General features: G+C 47.0%; 1 long non-coding RNA gene across 1 annotated transcript in view; it reads left to right on the top strand.

The window, feature by feature from the left end:
- Positions 1-1169: 1169 nt before the first annotated feature.
- The window catches only part of LOC147124360 (uncharacterized), a 55611-nt gene continuing 33628 nt past the window's right edge, over positions 1170-23152 (top strand). Inside the window, exons 1-2 of the long non-coding RNA XR_015079778.1 lie at positions 1170-1255; positions 19820-19942. This is a non-coding gene — a long non-coding RNA (uncharacterized LOC147124360). The remainder of the gene's footprint in view (positions 1256-19819; positions 19943-23152) is intronic.

Raw genomic sequence — 23152 nt, forward strand, 5'->3', positions numbered from 1 at the left:
CATGAGTTGGATGTGCACAATTTCCTAACAAATGCTGCCGGATACACAAGGAGTGCAAAATTGAAAGCTTTCCTCTCTTATTTGCTTGGACCAGTGAATGCATCAGTTTCCCCATGGGAGACAGGTAACAACACAAAACAGCCCTCCATTTATACCCTGTAACTGGATTCCTGGAAGTGTAGGGCATTACTGATGGCAGGCATGTAGCCACATGAGTCTCTACCCCAATGACACCCCTTCTATTAACAGAAAGGGGCTCCAATCCAGGAGTGCACAGCTGCTCTGTTACTATCTATACAGAGTAATGCATGTGAATGCTGCCACCCTGGCAGTTGCTATAATTACTTCATTGTACATCAGTCCATGGTGCCACCATTATTTCAAGGGCCAGAATGGATGATGCTAGGCTCAAAGGGTATCCACTGGAGCCACAGCTCCTTACCCCATTGATCTACCCAAGATAGACCTGAAACAGATAATATGAAGTACATGAATCTATAATGGTCTTGGTGGAGCAAATCATCATCATCTTTAAATAGTGATTCAGATGCTAGTGTTAAAGTACAGCCCAGTCACGTTTTTAAAATTATTGTTGTCTGCTGTGACTTACACAAACCCCACTCAACACAGGGGCTTGGCTATGGACCAGTCGAGAGAAAACAGGCAGCATTAATCAGGCAGAAGACAACCTCAACTGAGAGCCAGCCAACATATCTGCACAAACAGCTGGTCACTCACATTGCCTGCTGCATGGAGAGCCTGCACAAGAGAACCAGCTAACAATGATACGCATACAGACATGTGAGTTCGAAGACATGTTCTTTCCAGTCACATTCCTTTAATTCGGTGCTCTCTCATTGCAAAGGAAAAGGAAGCACATGATCAGTGCCAAAGAACTGCAACTACACGAGGAACATCAGTCTTGAAAACTTCGGGTGCACGCAAGGAGGAAGCTTTGCAGCTCATAGACAGACAAACTGGAGAGGCTGTAGTAGTTGAGGAAATAGGAAGAGAAGTGCCAAAATCGAGTTGGTAAAGGCAAGGCAAGGGAGACACATTGGCCGTAATTTTGCCATTTAGACCCTCTAGGAGCGGAGGGGGCCTGGTAGAGCACGGGAAATCCGGAAACCTGGGTTTTAACTTGACAGCGGCGTGTGACGTCACGGACAGGTTCCCGTCCGGAGGTCAGCCTGATTGACAGGCTAGCTTCCAGTCGGGCGGGGAACACTGGACAAGAGGCTGCAGCCCCAGATAGGTCCGAGCCCGAGTGGGGTGTCCGATCCTGGGGGTCCAATCCCCAAACCCGGGGGGGGGGGGTGAGGTGGGAAGAGGTTTACGATCTGCGGGTGGACCGATCCCTGACCCCAGGGGGGTGTGAACACCGACCGGAGTCGAGTCCGATCCAGGGGCCGGGGCTGTCCGATCCAGGGGGCCGGGGCTGTCCGATCCAGGGGGCCGGGGCTGTCCGATCCAGGGCTGTCCGATCCCGGGGGCCGGGGCTGTCCGGTCCCGGGGGCCGGGGCTGTCCGGTCCCGGGGGCCGGGGCTGTCCGATCCCGGGGGCCGGGGCTGTCCGATCCAGGGGGCCGGGGCTGTCCGATCCAGGGGCCGATTGTGGGGGAGCTTGGGGTGCTGGGAGGAAGCACTCCTGCTCCTCTCGGCCCACAAGGATTGCTCCCCGAGGCTGTCCTCGCCTCGCTGCAGCTGCCGGGAATCCTGAGGTCCGGGATCCCCGGCCAGCCACAGCTAAACCTGCACAGCAGGTTAAATCTGAGGCTTCGAGCCTCATGATAATATTTAAAATGACAACCCACCTCCTGGCACCGGACATGTGTGGGTTGGATGTGGGTTGGAGCCAGGTTTCATATTTTAACCACTTCACTCTCCCACCTGACCCCAAGGCACCCATTTTTTGGAGTTAAAATTCCCCCCATTTTTTCAGCTTTGTCTGGATTCTCAGAAATATAGCAATAGCTATGCTCTCAGACTCTATTTATTCAAGCAGTCATATAAGTGTTTACACAGCTAAACAAGCTTTCGTGTTTTTGAAATCCTAGGGAATGACTTTGAATCAGCTGCTCAGATTAAGAGCTGAGGTTATTAAGATTCATAACTCTTAGCCCATCAGTGCCAATTCTGTTATGGCGTCTTACCTGATCCAGCACCAACCTGGATATATCCTGTAGGTAATGGCCCAGAAATTCGGGTCCGAATGCGTGAGTACGCATGGGGTACTCACGCGTAAGCCCAATGAAAGTGCTGGTTTTGTGCATGCACTGCGCATGCGCGGGAAACCGGCACTTCCATTCCCCTGAAAGAAGGGGTTCAGAAGTCGAACTCGTGCGCCGGAGAGGCAGCGCGTGCGCATTGAACTTACATTTTTTTTCCAAGTTTCTCCGTGAAGCTAAGTCTCCAGAAGTTAGACCTGTAAAAAGCAGTCTGCTTTTAACAAGGTAAGTGGTGAATTAATTAAAATTAAAACATTTTTTCCACAGGTTTATTTTTTTTAAATACTTTAAAGAAAGGTAAGTTTATTTTTAGCCCCGTTAGAAAATGTAATTAATTTTTTCAAAAATTTAAATTGTTTAAAATGGTTATTTCATGTAATTTGCAGTTTATTTTAAAAATGTGGTTTTAAAAAAACATTATTTGAGATTTTAGTGATGTTTTAGGACTTATAGTATTTATAGGTTTGACAGCTCTTCCTGTTAAACTTATGAATGAAGCATTCCCTGCTCCGATTGGCTCTCCGTGGCCCACGTGCTCCCAGGGGACGCATCGAACTAACTTCGCCCCTGGGATACGCAAGCACTGCGTGCCGGCAGTTGGATGAGGCCCAGGATCTGAATCCCACGCGGGCCCACAGCTCAACGACCGGCACGCTAGATAAGTGCAGGTCGGGGGCTTGCACCCGCGGGAAGTCCCCGACCCGAATTTCTGGGCCATTAATAAGTCAGAAGGGATTTCACTTAGTGAAGCACCATGCACTATTGAGCAGGAGGAAATGGAACTGAAAGAGGGGAAGATTTCTGTTCCTCCCTGGAGAGTATCTGCTGTTGGCTGAGGAGCCTAGGGACCCAGACTTTAGGGGCCCAATCTTCAAAAGAACAAGGATTTGGAGACAATAGCATAGAAATTCAGGGATTTAGCGCTGGCCGTTAAGGCCTGTTTTGAAGGAAAAATGGTGGTCGCTTCGCTTCCAGTGGGTCCCGCGGCAGCTGCCATTTTGGGCAGGTCGGCAGCACTGCCGTTGCCTGCGCTCGCTGCAGATATTTAGATTAGGCAGAGCATGACGTCAGTGAGTGTGCAATGATGCACGATTTGCCAGTTCATCATCGCCACTCCACTTACCGTCCTCTCTTAATCCTGACCAGGTGACCAAGCATTCAGTAGCAGGAAGGAGCCTCCAGCAGCGCTATGTAAAAGAATCATCATCAGCAACTAGCAGCGAACATGGTTTTTCAATTTGACTGGCTCTGTGTAGCTTTCTACAACTCTTGCAGCTTTCTAAACATGTTTCAAGATCATGAGGTGACAGGGTGTTGCTGCAAGTGGAGAATGCCTTCATTCTTATTTAAAGGCTTCTGCTCACACCACTTGCTCACAGTCATGGGGGCTCTACTTGCAGTCATTAGCAAATATCCCCAATTTTGACCTTAAGATGGAGGGAGGGTCATTAATGAAGCAGCTGAAGATGGTTGGGCCTAGGACATTGCCCTGAGGAACTCTTGCAGCGATGTCCTGGGACTGAGTTGATTGGCCCCCAACAACCACCACCATCTTCCTTTGTGCTAGGTATGACTCCAGCCACTGGAGAGGTTTCCCCTGATCCTCGTTGTCTCTAGTTTTACTAGGGCTCTTTGATGCCACATTCGGTCACATGCTAACTTGATGTCAAGGGCCATCGCTCTCACATCACTTTTGGAAATCAGCTCTTTTATCTATGTTTGGACCAAGGCTGTAAAGAGGTCTGGAGCCAAGTGGTTCTGGTGGAACCCAAATTGAGCATTGGAGAACAGGTTATTGGTGAGCAAGTGCCACTTGATAACACTGTTGATGACTTCTTAATCACTTTGAATGGGAGTAGACTGATAGGCCTAGAAATTGGAGGAGTTAGCACTGGCCATTAAGGCCTGTTTCAGCAAAAAAAAAGGGCACCAGCAGTGTTATTTAAAGGGATCATCAACAACAACAACTTGCAGCTGACATGTTTGTTCAGTTTGACTGGCTCTGTGTAACTTTCTGCAACTCTAGCAGCTTTCTAAACTTCTTTCAAGGACCTAAGGTGACAGGGAATGTTGGGGCAAGTGGAGAACACCTTCATTCTGATTTTAAGGCTTCTGCACACAATACTTGCTCACAGTCTTGGGGCTCTACTTGTAGCCCCCTCGCGCTCGAGATCTGCGGGAGAGGGAGCGGAGGCAGCGAAGAGAGGAGAAGACGTGTGCAGCGGGAGGAGGAGCAGGGCTCTCAACAGGAGACCTTACCAACCTATGGTCTTCAGAGAGCACTTCTCTTATATTCACTTAAGCCAGGAGCAGTGTATTCGGAGGCTCCTCTTCAGCAAGGAGGTGGTCACAGAACTCGGCCACCTCCTGCAACCAGACCTGCAGCCTCAGAGCAGGGCAACCACAGCTACATAGCACTTAATTGCATCTGTGGTGCAGATGGTGGGATATGGCATTTGCTGAAGCCTTCACTCACCTTGACCTGCCATGTGAGGTCATTAGAAACTTTTTCCGGCATTAGATCCAGGTCCTTGGAACCACACGGGTGGCTGTGATGGAGTTAGCTATCTCCTCGCAGAGCCTTCTGTAAGTAGCCTTGGATGGCTTCCTGCCACACTGCAGGAACAGTACAATCCACCTTCTTTGAATGGCCATGATCAAGGCCTCGAATGCAGCATCCAAGATCTTTCATGTTCTTTCCCTAGGTTGCTGAGCCATGTCTTCAGCCTGACTGACAATGAGGTGCTGGCACAACACAGCACCTCCCATTTTAATTGGTGGAGAGAGCCTCGGCCAAACACTATCGGCCATTAGACTGCACCTGATATTGACCCACCTGTTCAGCGCTAAGCCAATCGTTATAATGAGCAGCAGCATGAATTTTGCATGCTGTCTGCACCACTTTGAACGGGCACAGGCAAATAGCGCTAAGCCTTGACACCACCCGTTTTTGGGCCTAATCCAATTCCTAGGCCATGGATTCTATTAAGCCCCTTTCCTGGGCTTAATCACAATTTAGGCTGACACTACAATGCAGTACTAAGGGAGTGTTAGAGGTGCAATCCTTTGGATGAGATGTTAAACCAACCGCTTTCAGGTGGATGTGAATGATTTCTTGGCACAATTCAAAGAAAAAAGCAAGGCTTTTCCTGGTGCCCTCAGTCAACACTACCAAAAACACATTAATTTGCTATTTACCTAAAATTGTCAGCTGCATTTGCCTGTGTAAAAATAGTGAGTATACATAAAAATGACTTCATTGGCTGGAAAGTGCATTGAGATATCTTGAGGTGCTATATAAATTCAAGTTCTTTCTTCTTGGTGCCATTTGCTATTTCCCTCATGCCTTTTAAGTGGATCCTATATCTGGCAGAAACCCTAATTCATGACTGAATTTGCACAGGGCACATAACATGTGACAAGGGAAAAACTGGGGCCATTGTCATCAATTATTATACTAAAATTACGCAAATCCATGTGAGCTTTCAGATGATATTGCATGACCTAGGGCTCGATTTTCAGTGTGCCGTGGAGTCGGGATTGGAGGCGTGCGGGGGGGTTAAATTCCCGAAAGCGGGGGTCCCGACACCATCCCGCCCCCACCCGCCCGCCTCCATGCCACTTTCAAAAGAGGCGGGTACGTGCCCCGCACTGGGACCCGCCTCCCCGAGGCGGCAAGTTGTTAAATCTGTGAATCTTAAGGTATGGTGTTCTTCAATAAATAGACGGAGACTGCAGATTAACAATCAACAGGTGTTTACTGGATGAGGGTAGTCTAAAAACTAACAGTACAGATCCCTGCTCAGGGCTTATATACAGGTGTGGTCACTGCCGGTACTACAGTGTACAGGAGCTGTAAAAGTAGTTCTCTCTTAAAGGTACATACACTACAATTCCTCCCCTTTTAGATTAACAGTACCATAACATTCAAATAACAGTTAACACTTTTAACATGCACATTAACTGAAATAGTCCATTTATAGATTCAGCCTTTGGGGCGGCTTTCTGATCCTTTCTGGATAGCGCCTTTCCTGAGTGTCTTGTTCTTGGTGCGGAGGCGATTCTGGCCCCCTGTCATCGGGTAGTTCATCAGCTTCCGATGCGACTGTTTCAGGGGTAGATGTTACCGGTATGTTGGGTTCATCACCAGGTACGCGAGACTTGGGGTTGACTCGTTCCTGTGACGCTAGGATCTGGTCAACATGGCGTCTCACAATGTTCTCCCCAACATCCACTGTGTACATTAGTGGCCCCTGCCGTGTGCATATCATCCCTGGTTGCCATTTCTCTGTTCAGTAGTCACGGGCCAAGACTGGTTGTCCTACATTGAAGCTCCTTGTCGGCTTCTCATTGATGTGCTGGAATTGCTTATTCTCAACATTTCTTCGTACATTTGGCCTGAGCAAATCCAGACGAGATCTCAACCTTTGGTTAAAGAAAATCATGGCCGGGATCTGGTTGGTAACTGTATGTGTCGCATTTCTGTAGGCTAACAGGAAATTGTCCACCTTATGCTGCAGTGGAAAGTCATCATCGCACATGGCCCTTACGGCCTTTTTAAAGGTTTGTACGAACCTCTCAGCCAATCCATTTGTGGCAGGATGATACGGGGCGGATGTGTAATGCCTTACCCCATTCCTTCTCATAAATTTCCGAAACTCTTCGGACACAAACTGTGGTCCGTTATCAGAGCAAATCTGTTCTGGCAAGCCGTTCCTGGCAAAAATGGTCCATAGGACTGCAATCGTTTTCTCCGTAGTCATGGAGGACATTTTGATCACCTCAGGCCATTTCGAGTGCGCATCCACTGCTATTAAGAACATTGAGTCCATGAATGGACCAGCAAAATCAATATGCACCCGTTGCCACGGAGTGAAGGGCCACTCCCATGGGTGTAGAGGGGCATGTGGTGGTGCATTTTGGACCTTCTGACATCCTGAGCAGCTCTTTGTTAGGTCCTCGATTTGTTGATCGATTCCCGGCTTTTCATTTTCACCCCTCCCAGATGGCCTTCGTGAAGCTCATTGAGCACTCTCTCCCTTAACTTGGGTGGAATTAACACTCGAGATCCACACATCAATGTCCCCTGGCATACTGACAGCTGTTCTCTTCTGGATGAGAATGCTGGCAACAGTGAGTCGCCATGTGTTGGCCATCCCTTCACCGTCAAGTCATATACCCGAGACAGTGTCGGATCATTTCAGGTCTCCTTCTCTATATCCGCGTTAGTTACTGGCAAGCGTTCAATTATAGTTGAATAAAATATTTCGACTGGGTCCACTGCTGGTGTTTCCTCCGCAGTAGGCAGTGGCAGGCGTAATAGCCCATCAGCATTTCCATGCTGTTTCGTGCCCTTATACTCTATTTCATATTGGTTCGCCCCTAGGAAAAGGGACCATCTTTGTAGCCGTTGCGCAGTCATCACCGGAACGCCCTTCTTTGGATTAAAGATGGAGACAAGTGGTTGGTGGTCAGTCAGCAAGGTGAACTTCTGCCCGTGCAGATAGTGGTTGAACTTTTTTACTCCCCATACTAGGCTGAGGGCCTCCCTGTCAATCTGGGCATAGTTGTGCTCGGCTGAGGTTAGTGACCGAGACGCAAAGGCTACTGGCCTCTCCAACTCGTCTGGGAATTTGTGCGACTGCACCGCTCCAATACCATAGGATGATGCATGACACGCCAACCGAATTGGTAGTGCTGGGTTGAAATGAGCCAACACCTCTTTTGATGTGATCAATTCTTTGCACTTCTGGAAAGCTCGTTTACATTCGTCATTCCACTTCCATGGTACCCCCGTTTGCAGTAGGGTGTTCAGTGGGTGTAATACTGTAGACAAATTTGGTAAGAACTTATGGTAGTAGTTCACCAGCCCGAGGAACGACCTCAGTTGTGACACATTTTCCGGTGCTGGAGCCTTGACTACTGCCTCAATCTTTTCAGGGGACTTATGTAACCCCTCTTCATCAATAACGTGGCCACAATACGAGATCAGCTTCTGGAAAAACTCGCATTTGTGGCGATTAGCTTGGAGCCCATATTCCTTCAATCTAGTGAGCACCTGCTCCAGGTTGGCGAGGTGATCACTGTCATTTTCGCCCGTGACCAGGATGTTGTCCAAATAACACTGGGTCCCTGGAATCCCTTGCAGGACTTGATCCATTGCCCTTTGCCAAATAGCCGGAGCTGATGCTACCCCGAACACCAGCCGGTTGTATTGGTAGAGACCTTTGTGAGTGTTGATCGTGAGGTATTGTTTCGAGGCTTCTTCTACCTCCATTTGCAGGTACGCCTGGGCCAGATCAATCTTAGTGAAGCGTTTTCCTCCAGATAGCGAGGCGAAAATATGTTCAATCCGCGGAAGCGGATATTGTACCGTGTGAAGGACTGTGTTCACTGTCACCTTAAAGTCCCCACAGATGCGAACCTTCTTTGGTTCCCCAGGCGTATTACTCAACGACCTCTTCATTACAGGAACGATGGGTGTAGCCCACTCGCTCCAGTCCACTTTGGACAGAACTCCTGAACATTCCAAACCTTCCAGCTCTGCTTCGACGGCTGGGCGGATCGCATAAGGCCTTAAAAAACTTTGGGCTTGCATTTTCCTCTATTTTAATCGTCGCTGTTATGCCTTTTAGTGCTCCGAGTCCCTCCTGGAACACTTCTTGTGCATCAGTTAGCATTTTTGACATTCGTCCAGGTGTGACGTCGTCATCCTTTTTGGCCTCTACCGTCAGTGCCTGTATGGAATGCCAATCTAACTGTATCTTCCGTATCCATTCACGTCCTACTGGTGGTGGTCCTCCATCTGGCAATACATATAGGTCCATTTTTATTGTTTCCTGGCTGTTGTATATCACGTTCACCCTTATTTTTCCTTTGGGGTAGACTTTTTGCCCCGTGTACGTCTTCAAGACAATCTCTGTATCTCTTAAGGGTATATGTGAGAATAGCCGCTTGTAGTCCCTTCGGTTTATGACTGTTAGGGCTGATCCTGTGTCCAATTCCATTTTCACTTGGACTCCGTCTATCTTGAGCGTGACCCAGATAGTTTGGTGATCCTCCATTTTGATTACATTATGTAGTTTCAGACAACCCAGCTCCTTGCTTCCGGAGTCTGTATCACTTTTCTGTTCGTCTGAACTACTCTCCGTCACCTTATGTACCTTTTTGTACTTCTCCTGTGGAGATTTCTTGCTGCTGGTTTTCTTCCCCGAACTGCAGACTCTTGCTATGTGTCCTGCTTTTCCACACTGTCTGCACACTTGGTCCTTGAACCAACAATCTTTCTGGTCGTGTGTTGTTCTGCCGCAGCGATAACACTTCCCTGCTCCATATGACATTTCATTGGTGCCATATTCTTGCGGTCTCCGTTGTATCTCTGCAGCGCCCCGTGCAGCTGCTTCATGTGATACTGCCATGCTGAAAGCCTTGTCCAGCGTAAGATCCTTTTCTGATAGAAGCCGTTTCTGGGTTCCTTCACTTTGAAGCCCACACACAAACTTGTCCCTTAACGTATTTGCCAATCCCATTCCAAACTGGCAGTGTTTCGATAGCTTGCGCAGTTCCGTTAAATACTCAGCATTACTTTCGTCTTTATGCTGGTTCCTTTTGTGAAACTTAAATCTTTCTGCTATCAGCAGCGGTGTGGTGTTTAAGTGGTCCTGTAGGATTTCCACTATGCTTTCGAAATCCTTATCCACTGGCTTCTCTGGGGTTACTAGATTTCGTAGTAAGCCATACGTTTTTGCACCCATGGAATTCAACAAAACCAGTGCTTTCCTGGCATCTGGCACTTCATTCGCCTTGCAGTACACCTCAATGCGTTCCACATATGTCGCTCAATCTTCGACTTCATTGTCAAACGCAGTGACACTGCCACTCTTCGGCATCCCTGGGTGTGGTTAGGCTGGCTAAAATGGTGTCTCCCGCGCTCTCCCTTCTTCTCCGCTGGCTCAAAATGGGGTCTCCCGCTCTTCCCTTTCTTCCCGCGCTCACCCTTCTTCTCCGCTGCGGCTTAAAAATGGCATCTCCCGCGCTCTCCCTTCTTCTCCGCGGCTCAAATGGCGTCTCCCGTGCTTCCTTTCTTCCCCCGCGGACGCTGCTCAGCCCTTGAGCCCTGGCTGCGATCTGCGCGTTCTCCTGTGCGCCTCTCTCGTTGCCGCCGCTCGGTCCTGAACCCCGGCTGTGCTTTACCCTCTCTCTCTTTTTGTTTTCCGTCGACGCCGCTCGGTCTTCAACCCCCGGCTGTGCCCTGTGCGCTTTACCCTCTCTCTTACCCCGTCGACGCTGCTCGGCCTTTTCTGTGCCGTCGGTCGGCTCCAGCCTCCACTGTCCGGGAAGGGTCTGCGCTGTACCTGTTGCCAGCCTGTTGCTGGATCGTCGTGGCTGGAGAACCAAGCCCAGCTCTCAACAGCCTCCCCTGCGATGCTCACTCTCTGCCGAATGACTGGGCGGTTGCTCGTGGTTGACGCCTGTGCTTCTGGCCTCGACTTTCTTCCACTGTCCTCCAGGAGCGAATCCCTGGGAGGAAATGCAGAGTTGCAGGTAGATTCGAATCGACCTCGTCGCCACTGTTAAATCCGTGAATCTTAAGGTATGGTGTTCTTCAATAACTAGACGGAGACTGCAGATTAACAATCAACAGGTGTTTACTGGATGAGGGTAGTCTAAAAACTAACAGTATAGATCCCTGCTCAGGGCTTATATACAGTTGTGGTCACTGCCGCTACTACAGTATACAGGAGCTGTAAAAGTAGTTCTCTCTTAAAGGTACATACACTACACAAGGGATTAGTGCCAATTAACTGCCTAATCCACGCCAAGTTGGAGGAGTTGGACCGTCGGGTTGAAGGGCTTGGAGGGGTCGAGATACCGGTGTTCAGGTGAGTGATGTGTGCATGCGTGCAAAGGTAAGTGTGTTTGGTGTGTCTAAAGTGATTACAGAAGTGTAAATTACCTTTTCTTACCTTTTCAGCCTTCCTTCCTTTAGGTTCGGGGAGTCTCTCATCTCACCAGCACAGAAAGCAGAATGGCTGTGATCTGTCAAAAGTGACAGCCTGCAGCTTTCAGTGCAGGAGAGATTTCTAACTGAGTCTTTGGAGAAGTAAGACTGTCAGTGTTTGACAGCTTCAAACAGCTGTGAAACACTGATATTTCATCTGTCAAAACGTCTTGACAGATGAAATTTCAGTCTGTGACGTCACCTGTTGCCGGGTGGCCCTTAATTGGCCTGCTAAGCCCGCTGGGCGGGCTCAACAAGGTCAATCAAGTTAAAATCACGTGGATTGGCCACATCTCGATGGAGGCGGGACTACAACCCCGAAAGCTGTAGTCCCGCCTCCAACCCGACTCCTGAATGAAAATCCAGCCCATAGACTCTGTGTGTGGATATAATGGCCGGAATTTTCTGTACCTGGGCGGGTCGGGTGCAGGCCTTCGGCGTGGCAGGTCACGATCCATTGTTGATTCCATCCTGCTGCAGAAATCGACTTTGTGATAGTGGGGCCTATTAAGCCCACTCTGCGCATTACCCGGCCCTAATAAATGGCTGCAGGTTTGATGACATCACCCATGATGCATTTTCAGCCGGTATATTTAAAGGAGCCATGGCCTCATTGCATTTGAAGGTTCATCTAGGAGTGTGCAGGCAGCACACTGGGGGGGGGGGAAATTCGGTATCGCCCCATTTGGGGCGCCATTATTGGCGGTGTGCAAAGTTTAGCGCCTGGCGCTAATTATCGCCTCCGACAGCAAATTTGGCTTTTATCGCCCCTGGAGGTGATTGGAGCACTAAATCAGGCACTTCACACCTGTCTTAAGGCGCAAAGGCCGAGGAGCGAGGTGCTAGCTCAGAGCGCTGTCGAAGCAAGGAAGGGCAAATCGAAATAAACCTGCAAAGTGCTGCTCAGTACTCAAAACTCCTTCACACAGCGTTGAATCTCTTCAGAAGTCTCTCTCTCTCTCTCAGAATGCGTGGTGCAAAAATGTCACCGACAAAATAAGGCAGGAAGCGGTCGCCTTTAAATAGTGCTCCCCTAGTCCCTTTCTGACAGCGTAACGCTCCCCTCAACCTGTCGTTGCTAGCGGCAGGCGGTAAGACAGGGGGCGCCACTCAATATCCGGTCCGGGGCGCTAACGGGGCGTTGCGCACTCGACTGATGTCACAATCTGCCGGCGCAGGAGATCGTGGCGATAGTGATTAGCGCCGCCGCAAAATGTCTAGTTAATTTCGCGAGCGGCACAAACATCGCCGCGCCCGGGCGCTAGTTGCTTTGCGCCCCACTTGGCACCCTCTTAAGGCGCTAACGGGAGGCGCAGCCAACTGAATTTTTCCCCCTGGAGGTTTTCATTGCAAGGAAATTTGAAAGGTAGGGGGAAAAGGCTCTTAAGTGTCTGACAACAAGCTGATAATGATTTCAATTAGGTCGCCCGCCTCTGCCGGTCGGGTCGGTGCCGCACCGGCAAACGCGCCTGAGGAAAAGGCGCGTGGGGGCGGGATGACGGCGGGTTCCCGACCCGCTCCGACTTTTTTCAAATTTCCCAACCGACCTGCCTCCAATCACGCCCGCATGGACCCCAGAAAATTCCAACCAGTTAAATTACATGATACAGAGACTAACTTTTCAGTAGCTTTCTGACATTATATAATAATATAAACTTTAATTGGAAATACCGCAATTTTTAACAAAAAGTAAATGAAGAAAATTAGTTCAATTGTTCAAATGCGAATAATTAATAAATTGACAACTCGTTAACTTAAAATAATAAATATAATTGGTCAGCCATGAAAGCAATATTTTGTGTTAAGTGCTATATAGATGTATAATGTTATTATATAAAACTCTGAATTTGACACATTATGTTTTTAAATGAATATATTAATAAGACTGTAATATTTATGCTTCTTGATCATAATCATATATTTATCCTGCTCTTCATGTCTAAAAATATGTCAAATTACATTGTGGTACAGAGTGCCATCAAATGATAAAGATACACAGATATGCACAGCATGAGAGTGGATCTGGGCCAGCAATCTAAAGTGACCTCGACAATTATGTTCCATCATGATTAATGTTAGCAGCAAAACAACCTAGTTGGCTTCATTTACAGCATTTCGTTGCTCCTGACCCTGGGACATGACCAAGCAATATATAGGGAGTAATAATATAAGGGTGTTTATGTAATTAACATGACCAAGAAGGTGATACTATATAACTGGTGACCAATTAGGGAGCAATTAGTTTAGGCATGAGTTGAACCCAAAAGAGATGAATTGAGCCCATCTATCTCAAATTGAACAGGCACTATTCCATTTATTATTGTTGCTGCAGATTGTCTCCTATTCTGTTCTCCCTCTCTTAACAATAGCTCTGTCAGCTGTGATGGTAAATTAATATTTTGGGAACTGTAGCCTGTGGCGGGGAATTTTTGCTTGGGAGACTAAATCCCACTGCATAAAAGGCTTCAGCAGAAGTATTCAATTCACGTTCTTTAATTTGTTAGAAGTCAACAGGATCTGTATACCTTCATTTTCAATATTGGCTCTGGAATCATCAATATGTGAATTTTTCATTGACAATCAGCTAACTTAAAAACGATGTAACATCAAAAAATCATTATATGTGGAATAGCCCTCCTGATATTCCACCCAGGGCTGCCATTTTGAAAGTATGTGGACTAAGTGAACTGGGTGTTCCTGCTCCACAGTCATTTCTCATGATCTGTATGACTTACCGCCCTGTACCCACCGATGGTTTGGCCAATGCTATATTACCAAGGGCCTACCATTGGACAGCTGGAGTGCCCACTTCAACAAGGCGGTAGACCCTTTTTAATATGCAAAACAGGGTCCTATAATGTACAAAGGACCCCAATTGGCATTTTAGACTCAACTGGGTGGCAGGTGCGCCCAGTTTCAGCTGGTGGTCCAGCCAGAGAGGAGCCCAAAGGTAAATTTTTATCCACTTTTGTGGGCCGCTGCTACAATGGCTCCTCCCCCCTCCCGAGAACTGACACCCCCGGACCTACCTTTTTCTAGGATGCCGGTTGCTGAATATTGCAGGTCTCTTAAGTTATGTGGCCTGAAGCTGGCGGGCTGCCCAGGGAACTCATTTTCAGTCACAGCCCACCGACCCTATGTTAATGATTGGAACTCCTGTCGGCACTGTTGATAGGCCAGCTAGCCACTTGAAAAATGAACAGGAGGGTGGGGAAATCTACCCCGTATTACCTAAATGTGACCATTGACGTAATAAAACTCTCTACGCACTTGGTTTGAGCATAAAGCAAGGCTTTAATCAACTTGTTTCAGAACATGGAGGTCTAGTTGTACTTCACTAGTTCCTTGTCTTACAAAATGTCCCTGGAAAGCTGAGCCCATGCCCAAGTATTTATACTCCTTGGATGGCACCACCAGCTGACCGTCCAGCATTATTTCATGAGTAGTTTCTTGATGATGATGAGATTTATGACAACCATCGCATAGGCCTCAATTATAGAGCATGTACAGCTGGGCCAAATTCCCCATCTAACACCATCATGGGAGCACTGACACCACATAAACTGCAGCAGTTCAAGAAATAGATCCACCATCACCTTCATAGAGAAACTAGGGATGGGCAATAAATGCAGCCTTGCCAGTATCACCCACATTGTGAGAACAAATAGGAATAAAAGAAATGGATGTCCATTTACGATCTAATATACCCAAGACTGTTTATATTGTGGATTACAATGCAACATTAAATCTGATGATATGATATAAATATCGGACAGAAAGCTATTTCAATGTTGGTACTGTTAATACAACTATTGTCACTGTGTATTTTTTTTATCTTCTATTTCCCCAATTAGCAGGTTTGCTACTGGAGAATAGTTGTGGATTGAGAAGTCTATATTACTGCACTATGAGCATCATTGTAGCTAACATTCATCTTGCTGGTTTCAGCACAATGTTGCTGAATGAGTCATCTAATACTGGGCCACCATTTTTCAATTTTCGTTTCCATATTGTAAGTTCCATGACATGAGGATGTCTAGCTCTGATGAGACAGAATTTCTGAATAACTGAAATAATTTAGCACTCTAATAAACCAAATTCTAATCAGGTTAAGTGAGGTGGAAGAGTTAGAAAGGTTCCTTTAACTAGCAGCTGATTTAGTCATTCGTATCCAGGGATCCAACAGTACATTGGAGGGAGCACTTAAACATGGTAGAAATATATATGAATGGAGCATTATACCTTCATCCATTGGCATCTAAATTTATGTTGCATCAGCAAACAGAATGAACATTATCTTGCATAGAGTATCGCCGATGAAGACAAAGGAGCAGTGGCTAGATTCTTTGTCAGCAGGTTGTTGCATATCAGGCAGAAGGACAAAGTGACCAATAATGAAGGTGTGGGCTCTGTGCAGGTGGTGGGACTGTGTACATGAAGACCTAGATAGGAATGTGAAAAAGGGTAGACGGCTGCTAGAACTGGCAGAGAGGAGTGTGCAATGGAAAGATCTTGTGGTGTCTCCCGTCAACATGCTAATGATGAGTGACTGATGTACTGAATCACACAATACTGGTAGCAATCACAGAATGTTGCCCTTTGATTTAGAGTTGAGCCTACAACCTTATTGTCACATAAATTCAGTGGCAATGCAGGAGAAAAGGGAGCAGTGTCACCCTGCTAAATCAAATGCCCCTCCCACCCAGGATGTTAAATATGCAGTATAATAAATTTTATTATTTTACTGGTCTGTCTGAATTTGGCCCTTGCTTCCCATGTCCCAAACCCTGTGGATATTAAATGAAGGTATAAATAATTGTGATGCCTCTGATTGCAGCACACACCACGCTGATCTCAGCAAGTGCTTCTCTCGCATGAAATAATAAATGCAAGAGACTATCCTGTTAAACAGTGATCAATTCCTATAGGAACAGGTGATACTTGCTCATCCATAAATGGGGCAGCAGTGATGTATGGTTCCTGTGCAAACACTCATTGCTTTGCTCAGCAAAATGCTCCAATGTAACACAAGAGGCATCTATCCATAGTTTACTCGAAAGATATATGAATCACCTTGAACTATAATTGGAGAATAGTATCCACCAGTTCACTGGGTAACATTACTGCTGTTTTTCTCAGAGCTGTAATATCATCATCTCTTTTGAATAAACTCTGGAAGGTGCTACTGGAGCGATCGGGACAGTTCTACTTTTATGTAACAGAGGAAGCAGTGAATGTTCTAAGTTGTAGCAGGAGAGCTGGCAGTGTGTTGGGAAATGGGGGAGGGGCACTGTGGAAATGTGACAAAGCACGATGACCCTTACTCATCCACCTCACTTACCCTGATTAGCATTTTGGTTATTAGAGTTCAAAATGATTTCAGCTATTCAGAAATCGTTGCCTGAACGAATGGCGCAAGCACTGTGAAATTCTGCGGAATGGCTACTTCCCACAACTTTGTAGCCACGTTGCAAATTGCACATTGTTCTGCTGACAATTCTTAACACATTTTCCAAATTAATTACAGTGTAATTGTTGCCACTAGAGTGAAACATATAGGGGTGAAATTGGACAAAACAGGCGGTAGCACATCGGTCGCCTATGATACGCTCCGCCCGATATTCAGTACCATGGACTTCAATAGAAATGAATATTGGGTATGTCGTATAACAGTCGACAAATGCGATGCCATCTATATCCAATTTCAGTCCCGTTGGGCGTGATTTTAATAGCCCTGAGGAGGCGGGTTTGGAGGCGGGTCAGCTGCGAAAATTGGAAAAATTGGCTTCAGACACGCAACCTGCCTCCATCCCACCCCCCACGCGATTTTCGTGAGTGTCGGGTCAGCCACTCCCAAACTGGGAGAGGTAGTTAAGGCAGTTAAGAGCCTATTAACTGCCTTGATAATCCTATTTTGATAGTGGTTTCCCATTTTTGTGCCTCTGGCTCCTGTTGCCCATCTTGTCAGAAACAGTCCTGTTACAAGGAGACGAGTTGGTGGAGGACATGATCTGTAGTCATTATTGGTGCAGAACTTTAAAAGTGCTCCTGTAACATGGCTGGCATTCAAATGCAACAGCTTTGTGGTTGGAGGTTTGGGATAAGATTTTGCAAATCTACTGAACTTGTGATTGGTCAAGCTGACACACATCTGCTGTTTGAACTGATTGGAATAATTTCAGGCCACTTTGAGTGTGCGCTTACAAGCTTCTTGCCTCAACTGAATTCTATATAAGTGGAAGAAGTGCTAGTAGGTGAGCACTTTGGTGACAGTGACCATAATATGGTAAGATTTAGGTGGTCACGGAAAAGGACATGGATGGGCCGGAAATAAAGGTTCTAAATTGGGGGAAGGCCGATTTTAATAGGATAAGGCAGGATCTGGCCAAAATGGACTGGGATCAGCTACTTGTAGGAAAATCCGCATCAGAGCAATGGGAGGCTTTCAGAAGGGAGATTGAGATCATACAATGGCAACATGTTCCCGTAAAGGTCAAGGGTGGTTCCAAAAACCACAGGGAACCTTGGATGTCAGGGGATATACGAGAATGGATTAGGAAAAAAAGGAGGGCTTTTGGCAGATACAAAAGGCTAAAGACGGAGGAAGCCCTAGAGGAGTACAAAAAGTGCAGGGGGATACTTAAAAAAGAAATTAGGAGATCAAGGAGGGGCCATGAAATAACACTGGCGAGCAAAATAAAGGAAAATCCTAAGATGTTTTATAAGTATATTAAGGGTAAGAGGATAACTAGGGAAAAAATAGGGCCCATTAGGGACAAAAGTGGCAATCTGTGTGTGGAGCCGGAAGATGTAGGAGGGGTTCTAAATGAATTTTTTGCATCTGTTTTCACTATGGAGAAGGACGATGTAGACATAGAAATAGGGTGGGGGGACTGTGATATGCTCGAACATATTAACATCGAGAGGGAGGAGGTATTGGCGGTTTTAGCTGGCCTAAAAATGGATAAATCCCCAGGCCCAGATGAAATGTATCCCAGGCTGCTGTGTGAGGCAAAGGAAGAGATTGCGGGGGCTCTAACACATATATTCAGGACCTCTCTGGCCACAGGGGATGTGCCAGAGGACTGGAGAACCGCTAATGTAGTACCATTATTCAAGAAGGGAAGTAGGGAAAAACCGGGGAACTACAGGCCAGTGAGCCTAACATCAGTGGTAGGAAAATTATTGGAAAAAATTCTGAGGGACAAAATTTGTCTCCACTTGGAGAGGCAAGGATTAATCAGGAATAGTCAACATGGCTTTGTCAAGGGAAGATCATGTCTGACTAATTTGATTGAATTTTTTGAGGGGGTGACTAGGTGTGTGGATGAGGGTAACGCAGTGGATGTGGTATACATGGATTTCAGTAAGGCCTTCGATAAAGTCCCGCACAGGAGACTGGTCAAGAAGGTAAGAGCCCATGGAATCCAGGGTGCCTTGGCACATTGGATACAAAACTGGCTTAGTGGCAGAAGGCAGAGGGTGATGGTCGAAGGTTGTTTTTGTGGCTGGAAGCCTGTGGCCAGTGGGGTACCACAGGGATCGGTGCTGGGTCCCTTGCTGTTTGTGGTCTACATTAATGACTTGGATATGAATGTAAAAGGTATGATCAGTAAGTTCGCGGATGATACAAAAATTGGTAGGGTGGTAAATAGCGAGGAGGGTAGCCTCAGTCTGCAGGACGATATAGATGGGTTGGTCAGATGGGCGGAACAGTGGCAAATGGAATTTAACCCGGAAAAGTGCGAGGTGATGCACTTTGGGGGGACTAACAAGGCAAGGGAATACACAATGAATGGTAAGACCCTAGGCAAGACGGAGGGTCAGAGGGATCTGGGTGTGCAAGTACACAGATCCCTGAAGGCGGTGGAACAGGTGGATAAGGTGGTAAAAAAGGCATATGGGATACTTGCCTTCATTAGCCGAGGCATTGAATATAAGAGCAAGGAGGTTATGATGGAGCTGTATAAAACACTGGTTAGGCCACAGCTGGAATACTGTGTGCAGTTCTGGTCGCCACACTACAGGAAGGATGTGATCGCATTGGAGAGGGTGCAGAGGAGGTTCACCAGGATGTTACCAGGGCTGGAGCACTTCAGCTATGAAGAGAGACTGGGCAGATTGGGTTTGTTTTCCTTGGAGCAGAGGAGGCTGAGGGGGGACATGATTGAGGTGTACAAAATTATGAGGGGCATAGATAGGATGGATGCTGAGGAGCTTTTTCCCTTAGTAGAGGGGTCAATAACTAGGGGGCATAGATTCAAGGTAAAGGGCGGGAGGTTTAGAGGGGATTTGAGAAAGAACTTTTTCACCCAGAGGGTGGTTGGAGTCTGGAACTCACTGCCTGAAAGGGTTGTGGAGGCAGGAACCCTCACAACATTTAAGAAGCATTTGGATGAGCACTTGAAATGCCACAGCATACAAGGCTACGGACCAAATGCTGGAATATGGGATTAGATTAGACAGGGCTTGATGGCCGGCGCGGACACGATGGGCCGAAGGGCCTCTATCCGTGCTGTATAACTCTATGACTCTATGACTCTATAACAACGGGATGGGAAAAATTTACATCCTCTCATCCTGGTCATCAGATTCGGAGGAAGAGCAGCGCGGCTTAGTGCTGCCGGGTGAACAAGTGGCTCAACACACAGCCTCCTTGGAAGAAGATGAAGAGGACGAGGAAGAGGATGAGGAGGAGGATGAGTAGGAGGACGGTGAGTGACGGCTTGCGGGGCCGGATATAGCCAAGCCAGCAGCAGGCGACCACATTGATGGCCGTCAGGCAAGGGTTGCACTCATCCATGCCAGATTCGTGTAAGCTTACGCTTCAACCACAGGTGGCTGGCACATGGAGATGAATATAAGTCCGACATTCTCAAAACCCCAGGCATCATCTGTCCAATAAACAATGGTTTGAGCTCAGTGTCACCACCAACATTCTACATGGAATCCTCCCTGAGCCCTCACTCTTGAACTTCCATTTCCCAGAACACAGAGGCCACACTTTTGGTGATCTCAGCAGATCATTAAACCTTTTTCGACACTAAACCCACGTGCGTCTGCACACAGACCTCAAGCTCACCTCCTCAGCAATTTGCAGCCAAGCTGCGATGGTTTGCTGAGGAGGTCTCCTCCTTCCATTTCCAGGGAAGAGGACCTCCTGACGTCCTCTAACTCCCTCAACAAGAGCATGGAGAGAGCCCTCATTGAACCTGGGTGCAGCCTTAGTTTTTGGGGCTGCCATTCCTGCAGCTCCCAGCACCTTTAGGATAAAAAGCATTAATATCACTAAGCAAATGATTGGAACACATCTGGCATCTTTTTCAATTCATAGTCAGATAATAAAGTTATATATCAAAAAATCATGAATCTCTTTCTGGAATAATATGACCAGCAATATCATTCGTTAAATTTTGCTCAGAACAGACGCTGTCAACTCCCCTTTCTAGATAATACAGCACCAAGCTATGATATTTGTGTGCACCTTTGGTTGAATAACAAAAATATTCACAAAGAATGTTTTACCAACTACAAAATACGTGACTTACATGACAATACAGTAGGAAAATGGAGACTTGCAATTTAATAGCATCTTGTCAAGTCTCAGAAATGTCTCAAAGCACTTCACACACCATGAAATATTTTGAAGTGCTGTGACTGTTGCTGTGTAGGCAAATGCACATCCAATTTGCACATGCAAGATCTGACAAATAGCAATGAGATGAATCAGCCAATAATCTGTTTTTAGTGGTACTGATTGAAGGAGGAATATTGACCAAAACACCAGGAAACCACCCTTCTCTTCAAATAGTGCCACAGGGGTGTTTAACATGTGCCTGAACTACTGGAAATGGCTGATGAGTTTTTGATTTAATATTTTATTCAAATGTTGGTGGTCTAGAAATACCATATTGTCACGTCCATTTTTCAAACATAAAACGGGCACCTAAGGGTACAACGGTAGCAAAATACTGCAGATGCTGGAAATCCAAAATAACAACAGAAAATGCTGGAAAAACTCAGCAGGCCAGGCAACATCCGTGGAGAGAAATTAGAGTCAATGTTTTGGGTCAAAACCCTTTATCAAGACTAAAGAGTTTTGATAAAGTCTTGATAAAGGGTTTTGACCTGAAACGTTAACTCTAATTTCTCTCCACGGATGTTGCCTGGCCTGCTGAGTTTTTCCAGCATTTTCTGTTGTTACCTAAGGGTATAATATGGCGGGCGTCAGCACACACCCTGTCCCACGCCAGATGCGCATCGCCCACTATATTAGATCTGGTAACAACTTTATGCTGGTGCGAGACTGCTTTGATCTGCTTTCTAAGAAGTTTATTCCAGTCATGGGTGGTCTGGAAGGGCTGCCCTTTGGGCTGGAGAAGGAGATGGAGCAGTGAAGAAGATAGGAAAGAGCAGGAGTAGCTCAGACTGTTGTCCTGAGAGAGGGCAGCAGGCATTGGAGATCCTGGGGGCCCAATTTACAGATCTTGCAGCATTTTTTCTTCTTCAGAAGCATTCTCTCCTGTGCAGCTAGTGTGCACCTCCCCTTAAAGAGGTGCAGCCTGCCTTCCTTTAAGTGGCATCAGAGATGCCCGATTTCCTGCTCTCCCAAACAGGTGCACAGCCAATAAACAGCATGGGTAGTGCTGGTTAGTGTCTTAGTATAAACAAATTATCTGGTCATTATCACATTGCTGTTTGTGGGAGCTTGCTGTGCACATATTGGCTGCCATGTTTCCTACATTACAACAGTGACTACACTTCAAAAATGCTTAATTGGCTGTAAAGCGCTTTGGGATTCCTGAGGTCACGAATGACGCTACATAAATTAATTAAATAATTAATTTCCTTCCTTCCTTCCTTGCTTCCTTCCCTTTTTCCTTCCTCCCTCCATCCCTCCCTCCTTCCTTCCATTACCAACACAAATTTCACTTGATCCCTGTGCCTAAATGAACAGGCACGTATAGCATGTCCCCCACCCATTGCAGGCCCTTTTTAGGCATGATTGAATTTCTAGGCCGGCACCTCTAACAATGTAGCACTCCCTCAGTGCTGCACAGAAGTGTAGCGCAGTTTATGTGCTGAGGTCCTAGAATGAGGCTCGAACCCATGATGCAAATGTGCAGTCAACTGAGACAAGCTGATACTTGTAAAATTAGGAGTATGTTGCACCCCTATGTTGTGTAGGGTCCAACTACTGCAGTAAACACATACAAGCTAGCAAGAAATATAAAAACAGACAATAAGAACTTCTACAGGTATATAAAAAGGAAGAGATGGGCTAAAGTAAACATTGGTCCCCGAGAGGGTGAGTCTGGGGAATTAATAATGGGAAACAGGGAAATGGTGGAGACTCTGAACAAATATTTTGTATCGGTCTTCACGGCAGAAGACACTAAAAACATCCCAATAATGGATATCAAGGGACTATTGGGGTGGGGGGAGAACGTAAAACAATCACTATCACGAGAGAGAAAGTACTAGGCAAACTAATGGGACTAAAGGTGGACAAGGCCCCTGGATCCGATGGCCTGCATCCTAGCGTCTTAAAAGAGATAGCTGCAGAGATAGTGGATGCATTGGTTGTAATCTACCTCGGCTGATTTAAAGGTGAGCGGGGCCCACGGGAGCGGCTGATTTAAAGGTGAGCGGGGCCCACGGGAGCGGCTGATTTAAAGGTGAGCGGGGACCCACGGGAGCGGCTGATTTAAAGGTGAGCGGGGCCCACGGGAGCGGCTGATTTAAAGGTGAGCGGGGCCCACGGGAGCGGCTGATTTAAAGGTGAGCGGGGACCCACGGGAGCGGCTGATTTAAAGGTGAGCGGGGCCCATGGGAGCAGCTGATTTAAAGGTGAACGGGGCCCACAGGAGCGGCTGATTTAAAGGTGAGCGGGGCCCACGGGAGCGGCTGATTTAAAGGTGAGC

The sequence above is a fragment of the Somniosus microcephalus genome, chromosome 1 (genome assembly GCF_052327205.1).
Source record: "Somniosus microcephalus isolate GS21.2 chromosome 1, FLI_Smic_1.0, whole genome shotgun sequence".
In the NCBI taxonomy this organism is placed as follows: domain Eukaryota; kingdom Metazoa; phylum Chordata; class Chondrichthyes; order Squaliformes; family Somniosidae; genus Somniosus; species Somniosus microcephalus.